This window comes from Dendrobates tinctorius, unplaced genomic scaffold (assembly GCF_039654945.1).
Source record: "Dendrobates tinctorius isolate UK_male_01 unplaced genomic scaffold, ASM3965494v1 ptg000151l, whole genome shotgun sequence".
Lineage (NCBI taxonomy): Eukaryota > Metazoa > Chordata > Amphibia > Anura > Dendrobatidae > Dendrobates > Dendrobates tinctorius.
This window is the reverse complement of record NW_027361818.1, coordinates 17,971,340-17,981,782: the sequence shown is the minus strand read 5'-3', so window position 1 is coordinate 17,981,782 and position 10,443 is coordinate 17,971,340.

Here is a 10,443-nt window from a genome sequence, read left to right as displayed (position 1 = left end):
GGGAAGGAATTTTTTTTCCCCAATGTGAAGCTTACTGTTTGCCACATGGGTTTTTTGCCTTCCTCTGGATCAACATGTTAGGGCAAGTTAGGACAGGATATGGGTTGAAGTATATGGACTTAAAGTCTTCCTTCAACCTTAATTACTATGTTACTATGTTACAAAAACTGAATCTCGTGTATTCTATAGAGTCATTAAAGAGTGATCTATTTCACGGGTTTATTTCTGTTAATGTTGATGATTGTGGCTTACAACCAATGAAAACCCAAAAGTCATTATCTCAGTAAATTAGAATACTTTATAACACCAGCTGAAAAATTATTTTCAAATCCAAAATGTTGGCCTACTGAGATGTATGTTCAGTAAATGCACTCAATACTTGGTCGGGGCTCCTTTTGAATCAATTATTGCATCAATGTGGTGTGACATGGAGGTGATCAGCCTGTGGAACTGCTGAGGGGTTATGGAAACCCAGGTTGCTTTGATAACAGCCTTCAGCTCGTCTGCATTGTTGGGTCCGGTGTCTCATCTTCCTCTTGACAAAAACCCACAGATTCTCTTTAAGGCTAAAGTCAGGTGAGTTTTTGCTGGCCAATCATATGATTCTAACTTTGTGAGAAGCACCTGTATACATATATATTATATATGGTCATGTATAATAAACTGGAAAGCAACTGATAACATAAACAGAAAATAGAAAAGGTAAAGTTCTCTTATATATGAGACAAATCCATAAGGCAATACAGGCACAATAGAGATGAACGGATCAGGCATCATTCAACTCTGCTTGTGTAAACAGGCTTTCCTGGCAAAGTCACATTGCTGAGAATTAATAATCCATGAATGTTTAAATGTTTCAGTTTACTGTAATAATATATTTAAAAATTAGTGGTTCATGCACATGGATTTTCCCTTAATCAAAAAGGACCACATAAAAGCTAAAGCTAGGAGGTAGGAACTTGTGATGACACAATGTCATTCTGGACACTTTTGCTGGGGTGAATTATTCTTAATTATGCCAGATATCTGATGACCTTTTTTATATGTCAATTTGCGGAATGCCTGCTGATTATAGATTGCACCAGTCCCCTGCTCTTTAGTAGTCAATCTGCATCACTTGGAGGACAATTATGCAGACTAATTGAAGAATGGAACAATGAGGGAACAGCAATGACAACCTCCCCCCAATACTGTGGAAAAATGACCTAAAATGGGAGCTGAGGGTTATGAAAGGGTCCTGCTTCTGTCACCAATGTGATTCTACAGGCCATCAGCGCAAAGAAAATGGTTCCAGATGGTGGAACACAGATCTGCTGCACTGCAGAAAACTGAGCCCACAAAGCCATTTGGATAGCCCAGGTTGGGATAATCAGGTCACCTGGCCACATAGCTTGATGTGTTTGCTCTTTCTAAGCTTGCCTATTCTATCTCCTCTTTGTGGGTAACTGCCAAAAGCAGGGTGCTGCTGGTTGGGGTACTTAGATCTGGATGCTCCAAATTCATGGTGGTTCTAATTCACAGTGACCCAGTAGAAAGGTGAGACTCTGTCATTTGCAAATTCTTGTGTCCTTGCTGGGAATGTGATATATTATGTTAAGAGTTGGTGACCCAATAAACTCTCACCATAGTGTTGTACTCTCACCCTGTGCTATCTGAGTAGTACTCTGCCCATGGGGAAGGAGTACTAATATTCAGTGGGATGAGCTACAGTCCATGCGGGCTTTCTAAAGACAGCTGTACCAGTGGACTAGACCACCCATACTGTAGATCTTTGCACCTCAACAGAACTCAATCTATAAATGCTGCAACAGACAACAATATAGTTCTGTGGCTTACTGCTATCAAAATACAACATTAAAATAGACACAAAGGTAAATTGGATATATTTTGTCTTCAATATCTCCCATCCTTAACAATGCATGCTAACGCTATGAGATCCGTGGCTTTGACAGGAGCAGTACAGTAGAGAGTTAGTACAGGCAGACGATAAGACGTGTGTCAGTTTAGGGCTAGTAATGGAAGCCCCTAGACAGGGAGTGGTTGCCTGCCTAAGTGTTATCCTGTAGAAGATAGTACACAGACAGGTAGGAAGGCAGGCTGATTAAATCATCAATATGAGCTGTAGATGAATTAAGGTCTACACTGATCTATGCCTGTTTGTTTGGACAAATGTTTGTATGGGGGACATTACAACCAGATGAGGACCAGCTTGGGGGACATTTCTGCAAGAAGAGGACCAGGATGGGGGACATTGCTACAAGAATGAGACCAGGATGAGGGGCATTACTACAAGAAGGGGACCAAAATGGGGAACATTAAAACAACATGGGTATCAAGATGGGGGACATTACTATAACATGGGGACCAGGATGGTGGGATTAACTGCAAGAAGGGGATCAGGATGGGGAACATTACAACAAGATGGGTATCATGATAGTAGACATTACTATAAGATGGGGACCAGGATGAGGGGCATTACTACAAGAAGGGGACCAAAATGGGGAACATTAAAACAACATGGGTATCAAGATGGGGGACATTACTATAACATGGGGACCAGGATGATGGGCTTAACTGCAAGAAGGGGATCAGGATGGGGAACATTACAACAAGATGGGTATCATGATAGTAGACATTACTACAAGATGGGGACCAGGATGAGGGGCATTACTAAAAGAAGGGGACCAAAATGGGGAACATTTCAACAAGATGGGTATCAGGATGGAGGACATTACTACAAGAAAAGGAGCTGGATTGGAAACATTACTATAAGATGGTAATCTAGATGGGGGATATTACTAGAAGATGGGAATCAGGATGGGGGAGTTAACTAGAACAAAGGTTCAAGGGTGAAAAACATTACAGCAAGATGTGTATCAGTATGTGGGACATTACTGCAAGATTGGTACCAGGAAGGGGGACATTACTACAAGAAGAGGACCAGGATGGGAAACATTAAAACAAGATGGGTATCAGGATGGAGGACATTACTACAAGATGGGAACTAGGATGGGGACAGAACTATAAAATAGAGATCAGGATGCGGCATTACTACAAAGTTAGGAGCAGGATGGGGGACATTACTATAAGATCGGAGCAAAGATGATGTCAAAATTCGGTCACAGTTCCATAAATCATTGCATTTCCACTAATCCTTTTGTTATGAATTTGGCTAGGACATTGGTGCTGTATGATGAGCAGGGGGAAGATGGGATATACAATGATTGATGAGTGGTGGGTGTGGAGAGGTTAGAGGAGCTGCACGCTCTTTTTTCCCCCTTAAATTTAAATTTAAGTGTGTTGTTTCCGGCAGCTAATCAGGACACAGAAACCATCCAGAACGTCATGACACAAAGTCTTCTGGCTGATGAAGTCACTTGTCCTTGGCCATATAAAAAGTAGACATCTTGTTTTGCTGGCACCATTTTCTCAGCGTCACAGTGCAGAGAAACCGATCCTGATAGTGCTGTAAGTGAGCTTGTCATTTACAGTTGTGGCCAAAAGTATTGACACACCTGCAATTCTGTCAGATAATACTCAGTTTCTTCCTGAAAATGATTGCAAACACAAATTCTTTGGTATTATTACCTTCATTTAATTTGTCTTAAATGAAAAAACACAAAAGAGAATGAAGCAAAAAGCAAAACATTGATAATTTCACACAAAACTCCAAAAATGGGCCAGACAAAAGTATTGGCACCCTCAGCCTAATACTTGGTTGCACAACCTTTAGCCAAAATAACTGCGACCAACCGCTTCCGGTAACCATCAATGAGTTTCTTACAATGCTCTGCTGGAATTTTAGACCATTCTTCTTTGGCAAACTGCCCCAAGTCCCTGATATTTGAAGGGTGCCTTCTCCAAACTGCCATTTTTAGATCTCTCCACAGGTGTTCTATGGGATTCAGTTCTGGATTCATTGCTGGCCACCTTAGAAGTCTCCAGTGCTTCTCTCAAACCATTTTCTTGTGCTTTTTGAAGTGTGTTTTGGGTCATTGTCCTGCTGGAAGACCCATAACCTCTGAGGGAGACCCAGCTTTCTCACACTGGACCCTACATTATGCTGCAAAATTTGTTGGTAGTCTTCAGACTTCATAAAGCCATGCACACGGTCAAGCAGTCCAGTGCCAGAGGCAGCAAAGCAACCCCAAAACATCAGGGAACCTCCGCCATGTTTGACTGTAGGGACCGTGTTCTTTTCTTTGAATGCCTTTTTTTTCTCCTGTAAACTCTATGTTGATGCCTTTGCCCAAAAAGCTCTACTTTTGTCTCATCTGACCAGAGAACATTCTTCCAAAACGTTTTAGACTTTTTCAGGTAAGTTTTGGCAAACTCCAGCCTGGCTTTTTTATGTCTCGGGGTAAGAAGTGGTGTCTTCCTGGGTCTCCTACCATACAGTCCCTTTTCATTCAGACGCCGACAGATAGTACGGGTTGACACTGTTGTACCCTCGGACTGCAGGGCAGCTTGAACTTGTTGGGATGTTAGTCGAGGTTCTTTATCCAACATCCGCACAATCTTGCGTTGAAATCTCTTGTCAATTTTTCTTTTCCGTCCACATCTAGGGAGGTTAGCCACAGTGCCATGGGCTTTACACTTCTTGATGACACTGCGCACGGTAGACACAGGAACATTCAGGTCTTTGGAGATGGACTTGTAGCCTTGAGATTGCTCATGCTTCCTCACAATTTGGTTTCTCAAGTCCTCAGACAGTTCTTTGGTCTTCTTTCTTTTCTCCATGCTCAATGTGGTACACACAAGGACACAGGACAGAGGTTGAGTCAAGTTTAATCCAAGTCAACTGGCTGCAAGTGTGATTTAGTTATTGCCAACACCTGTTAGGCGCCACAGGTAAGTTACAGGTGCTGTTAATTACACAAATTAGGGAAGCATCACATGATTTTTCTAACAGTGCCAATACTTTTGTCCACCCTCGTTTTTATGTTTGGTGTGGAATTATATCCAATTTGGCTTTGTTTTTTCATTTAAGACAAATTAAATGAAGATAATAATACCAAAGAATTTGTGTTTGCAATCATTTTCAGGAAGAAACTGAGTATTATCTGACAGAATTGCAGGGGTGTCAATACTTTTGGCCACAACTGTATGTAGTATGCATGTTGCATGTAGTATATATGTAGTATATATGTATTATATATGTTGTATGTATGTTGCATGTAGTATATATGTAGTATGTATGTTGCATGTAGTATATATGTTGTATATATGTATGTTGCATGCATGTGGTATATATATATATATATATATACAGTATATATATTGTTATAAAACACTCCGGGATCGGCTTTGCTGGGGTCAAAGGTCAAGTGCGTTCAGCATGAAACTCAGGCGCAGAGCTGGGATTCGGGTGTAACTGACCCTGGGTCAGGTAGAATCATAGAATCATAGAATCATAGAATCGTAGAGTTGGAAGGGACCTCCTGGGCCATCTGGTCCAACCCCCTGCTCAAAGCAGCATTCGCTAAATCATCCCAGTCAGATGTCTGTCCAGCCTCTGTTTGAAGACTTCCATTGAAGGAGAACTCACCACTTCTCGTGGCAGCCTGTTCCACTCATTGATCACTCTAACTAGGTTTATTAACGGTGAAGGCAATGCAAAAGGAAATAATACATAAAACAAATCCTTGCCTGTCCGGCACTAACTAAACAATGGACAACCTAACTACCAACTGGCGGGCTTCTCCCGTCCAGCCAAACCACAGTTGCAGTGGGCACTGCTTTCACTCACGTGTGTCTCTCACACAGATAGGCTCTCTGTGCTCCCAGGCTGAGACACTCACACAACCACCTGGCATCCTTTTATATCCACCTCCCATTATTCATTAGCAAGCAGGTGCGATACTGACCAGACTAGGCCACATAGGAAAGGAATCTGGGCGAGATATACCTGCCCTCATCCACTATTCCCACATGATTCTCACATATCCCCCCCTCTGCTCAGACCACTCCGGTCGAGCAATGACACCCGCCAAACAGTGCACTCGGGACAGGGCATCTGCATTTCCCATCTGTAACCCTGGGCGGTGCTCCACCGTAAAAGTGTAGGCCTGCAGGGCAAGGAACCACCGGGTCACCCGGCTATTCCGTTCCTTGTTCAAGTGCATCCACTTGAGAGGGGCATGGTCAGTGATCAGCCTGAACTTTCGGCCCACCAGGTAATATTTGAGGGCCTCTAGAGCCCACTTAATGGCGAGGCACTCTTTTTCTACGACTGCATACCTTTGCTCGTGTTTATTCAGCTTCCTGCTGAGATAGAGGACTGGGTGTTCCACTCCGTCCCTCACATGTGACAGTACGGCCCCGATACCGGTATCAGAGGCATCCGTTTGTACCACAAACTCGCTGCGGAAGTCCGGAGTCACCAGTACGGGCTGAGAGCAAAGTGCCCGTTTTAGGCTATGGAAGGCTTCTTCAGCCGCTAAACTCCATTTAATCATGACGGAGTCTTTCCCTTTTGTAAGATCCATCAGGGGGGTAGCGATGGCTGCAAAATTGGGTATAAACCGGCGATAATAGCCGGCGATCCCCAGGAAGGCTGGCACCTGCTTCTTGTTGACAGGTTGTGGCCAGTCCTGAACCGCCTGAAACTTATCAACCTGGGGTTTAACAACACCCCTCCCAATTACATACCCCAAGTACCGGGCTTCTTCTAGCCCGATGTGACATTTCTTGGGGTTCGCGGTTAGACCTGCCTCCCACAGGTCGTCAATCACAGCTTGTACTTTCTGGAGATGAGTCTCCCAGTCCAAGCTGTAAATGACAATGTCGTCCAAATAGGCCGAAGCGTACTGCCTATGTGGCCTCAGGACTCGATCCATCAGTCTCTGGAAGGTCGCCGGTGCTCCGTGCAGTCCAAATGGCATATACACATACTGGAATAAACCTTCCGGCGTAGCAAATGCCGTCTTTTCTCTGGCAGCCTCTGCCAGAGGGATCTGCCAATACCCCTTTTACCCCTTTGTTAGGTCTAGGGTCGTAATATACCGGGCTTTTCCTAACCGATCTATTAACTCGTCGACCCGGGGCATAGGGTAGGCATCAAATTTTGAGACCGCATTCAGTTTCCTGAAGTAATTGCAGAACCGGATGGTGCCGTCCGGTTTAGGAATTAGCACATTCGGGCTGGACCAAGCACTGTGCGATTCCTCAATGACACCTAACTCTAACATTGCCTTCACTTCTCGGGAAACGGCTTCACGGCGTCTCCGGGATTCGGTAGGGCTTTACGTGAACTGTGACACCAGGTTCCGTTACGATGTCATGTTTCATTAGCGTAGTCTGCTCGGGTTTTTCTGAGAAAAACTTTTGTTTGTGAAGTAGAAACTGCCTGACCTCAGTCTTTTGCCGCTCCGAGAGGGTCTCTTCAACCCGTACCTCCGGTACGGTATGCGAGCAGACGGGACGGGCCAGCTCCGCTGACAAGGCAGACCGATCTTTCCAGGGTTTTATCAGATTTACATGATAAATCTGTTCAGGTTTCCGTTTACCTGCCTGGTATACTTTGTAGTTTACTTTACCAACTCTTTCCTTAATCTCAAAGGGGCCCTGCCACTTTGCCAGGAACTTACTGTCCACCGTGGGGACCAGGATCAACACCCTATCTCCGGGTGCAAACGTACGGATCTTGGCGCCCCTATCATAGATTCTTTTTTGGGCTCCTTGAGCCTGCATCATGTGTTCTTTGACGATAGGCATAACAGCCGCAATACGGTCCTGCATTTGTGTGACGTGATCTATCACTGTTTTAAACGGAGTGACCTGACCCTCCCAGGTTTCTTTTGCAACGTCTAACAGTCCGCGAGGACGTCGGGCGTACAATAACTCGAAAGGCGAGAATCCCGTGGAAGACTGGAGAACTTCCCTGATGGCAAAAAGCAAATACGGAAGTAAATAGTCCCAGTTCTTCCCATCCTTGTCTATCACCTTTCTCAGCATCTGCTTCAGAGTTTTATTGAACCGTTCGACCAACCCGTCTGTTTGAGGGTGATACACGGATGTGCGTAACGGTTCGATTTGTAACAATCGGCAGAGCTCCTTCATTACCCTAGACATAAAGGGGGTCCCCTGGTCGGTGAGTATCTGTTTTAGTATTCCGACCCGACTAAACACATGCACCAGTTCCTTGACAATCGTCTTGGTGGCCGTGTTACACAAAGGGATGGCCTCCGGGTAACGAGTGGCATAATCCAAGATGACCAGGATATGTTGGTGTCCACGTGCAGACCGTGGAAGAGGCCCAACTAAATCCATCCCAATCCTCTCAAACGGGACTTCAATAATAGGTAGGGGTACCAAAGGGCTACAGAACCGGGGCTTAGGTGCAGAGGCTTGGCAGTCAGGACAAGACTCACAATATACACGAATATCGTGATGCATGCCTGGCCAAACAAAACAGTGTAATATCCTTTCGGTGGTTTTCTGGACTCCCAGGTGACCTCCCATCAAATGTCCGTGGGCCAGGTCCAGCACCTGCCGCCGGTAGGGTTTTGGCACGACTAATAGTTGCACCGTATCTTCCCCCTTTCTCTCTATCTGATAGAGTAAATCATTTTCCAGAACCATGTAAGGATATGCCAGCCTAGAGCCAGGTTCTATGGGTACCCCATTTATCACTTTTACATTTGTCCTAGCCTGAGAAAGGGTAGGATCCTTTATTTGCTTGCTTTGGAAGTCATCTTTCTGAACTTCTAAATCCAGCAAACGGGGAGGTGGACGGCTGTCGGCCTCCTCCTCTTCCCCGGTCTCCTCCGTATCACCCGCCATGACTGAAAACGGGAACTGCAGGTCATTTCCCGCAGACTCTTCCCCTGAGTCTTCCGGGGAGACCTCTTCCAGTGGCTCGGGACCCACACGCGCCCTGGGAGAAGAATCATGTATACTATTACCCGAGGGCATCAACTGATTCTCCCACAATTGCCAAAAGTGGGGAAAATCCCGGCCCAGGATGACATCATGCAATAACGCCGGGACGAGTCCCACTTTATGTTGCACAGACCCATAGGAAGTAGTAATGCATATGACCATGGTGAGGTACAAACAGGTGTATCCATGCACACACGTTACAGAAAATTTGTCTGATTTTCCAGTCGGGGCTGACACCAGACTGGCCTTCACCAGAGTCACCACACTTCCCGAGTCTAACAATGCCACCACATTTTTGCCATCAACAGTTAAATCACACAAGTGTTTTTCCACATCCTTTTGACCGGCATTCACACTCACTACCCGTGCAACCATAGACATGCGGTTTTTAGAGTCTGTGACGTCGCACTGCATGGGTTCAGTAGTGACCGGACAGTTCGCAGCAATATGTCCCATCTCTTGGCCCCTTGCTTAGACCATGGTTCGTTACTCTCGGCCTCGCAGTGCGGGCAGTCCCGTTTTCCTCCCCAACTGTCTTAGGGATTTTTCCATCTCCCCTACTCCCTGGAACAGTCTTACCGGTTCCACGTGGAGATGATGAAGAACGAGGTGGGGTAGCGTCGTCTCGGAGTCCTTCCGCCACGGAGTAACGTTCAACCAGATCCACCAGTTGATCTGCCGTCGTAGGATTTCCATGGCTTACCCACTTCCTCAGGGCTGGCGGTAGAGCTCTCAGGTACTTGTCCATGATGACTCTCTGGATTATCTCTGGCGCTGTCAACACCTCGGGTTGTAGCCACTTCTTCGTCACGTGGATCAGGTCGAACATCTGTGACCGCGGTGGTTTATCCGGCTGATAGGTCCATTGATGCACTCTCTGTGCACGGACATCGGTCGTCACTCCCAGCCGGGCCAAGATCTCGGATTTCAATTTGTCAAAGTCCTGCGCAGCTTCAGGTTCCAAGTCATAATACGCCTTTTGGGCCTCACCGGAAAGAAACGGGGTAATCAGGCCGGCCCATCGTGCCTTCGGCCATTTTTCTCGCACCGCCGTCCATTCAAACGTGGTCAGGTATGCCTCGACGTCATCTTCGGTCGTCATCTTCTGCCAGTACCGACTCACGTGAATCACTCTCGACTCGGCTTCCAGGTTAACCTCATGTAGGCTTGCCAGGCACTGCGCCACCTGCTGGAGAAGCGAACGATCGGTAGCTGTCATGTCCACCAACTCCTTCAGCTGGGCCATCATCACCCGATTAGCTTCTTGCTGGATGGCGGTGGACTGTACCAGCGCTTTTACCACGTCCTCCATGCTCATGCTTGCAACGTGATGCCCGCGTTCTCCACCACAATGTGATAAAACACTCCGGGATCGGCTTTGCTGGGGTCAAAGGTCACGTGCGTTCAGCATGAAACTCAAGCGCAGAGCTGGGATTCGGGTGTAACTGACCCTGGGTCAGGTTTATTAACGGTAAAAGCAATGCAAAAGGAAATAATACATAAAACAAATCCTTGCCTGTCCGGCACTAACTAAACAATGGACAACCTAACTACCAACTG